The sequence below is a fragment of the Callospermophilus lateralis genome, chromosome 2, assembly GCF_048772815.1.
Source record: "Callospermophilus lateralis isolate mCalLat2 chromosome 2, mCalLat2.hap1, whole genome shotgun sequence".
Lineage (NCBI taxonomy): Eukaryota > Metazoa > Chordata > Mammalia > Rodentia > Sciuridae > Callospermophilus > Callospermophilus lateralis.
In genome coordinates this window covers 36,087,100-36,088,486 of record NC_135306.1, presented here as the reverse complement: position 1 = coordinate 36,088,486, position 1,387 = coordinate 36,087,100, and positions in this window count along the sequence as shown.

Here is a 1,387-nt window from a genome sequence, read left to right as displayed (position 1 = left end):
GAGAAATCCTTGGAGGAGTAGGCAGCATCGAAGCTATCCCCCCATCATAATTCTGGGAGACAAAACATGGAAACTGCAGTCCCAGACAGTTCAACAGGGAATCTTCAGTAAAAAGATAAACCTACCAATAAGAATAAGCACACACTTAAGAAAAATAAGCCCTGTAAAAGAGAAGTCAAACCAACAAAGAGGAAATAGCACTGAGAAATGCAGAAGGCTGTTAAAGATGTGTAACTGATACCATCAGAGCGACAAGCATGGAGTTTTCATCCATGGAGCAGTAACTTAATATGAAATGAAAAACCAATTAAAGATTCTGTTGATTGCTGAAATGAAGACAAACAACCTCAGTGAATTTGCTGAGTATGCATGAACATATTTGGTGAGCAGAATCTCTCTCAAGCCAGAGGGTCAAAGGCAGTACAAAATATGCCTAAACACAGTGTAAAAAGGAAAATGTGTGGAAAGAAATATCAAATGATATGAAAGATAAACTCCAGTTGAATAGAATGACAAGAATAAGGGTTGGGGACAGGGATTCTCTTTCTCTCTGTAGAAGAAAAGGTACCAGAGCTGAAGGAATAAGCTACTCTTTAGACTGAAAAAGCCCTCCACACAGATTGAAGAAAAAAAAAATGAACAAAACCCCTGAATCACTCACACCTAGACACATTTCAGAGCTCTATTATAGAAAATTCCCAAAGGACTCCAGGGGTGACGGGGTGGGGGTGGGGTGGGGAGGTAGTGAGGTAGGGAAACAAATATCTTACAATGGATCAAGAATCATCATTTTCAGACTTTTCATCACATATCCACTTGGATAGCTATTAGAATTGAAATTTAACTTGACTGAAAACAAACTATTGTTTCTCTCCAATCTCCCGCCTCTCCAGAGCTCAGTGTAGCCTTCAGCTACAATCCTAGTAATTATGCTGATATTTTTTTTCCTTAATATTTATTCTTTAGTTATAAACTATATATAAATATTAATTCTTTAATATTTATTCTTTAGTTATCGGCGGACACAACATCTTTGTTTGTATGTGGTGCTGAGGATCAAACCCAGGCCACACGCATGCCAGGCGAGCGCGCTACCGCTTGAGCCACATCCTCAGCCCCTATGCTGATCTCTTTTCCTTATCCTTCCAGTTACTCCATTGACATGGCTTACAGACTGTACCAGCAAACCATGTTGCTGACTCTGCCTGTTTTTCTCCTTTTTCATTACCACCCAGTTCCACCCAATGTCATCCATCCCAGACCACCTGACTGGTGGTGATCATCTCCCTCCATCTTTCCCTTATGTACTTCATGACACTCTCTTCCTCTAACAATGTAGTCCTTCTCTTCTGCCTGATGACAAGCCAAGCTCATTCATAGCTTAAAA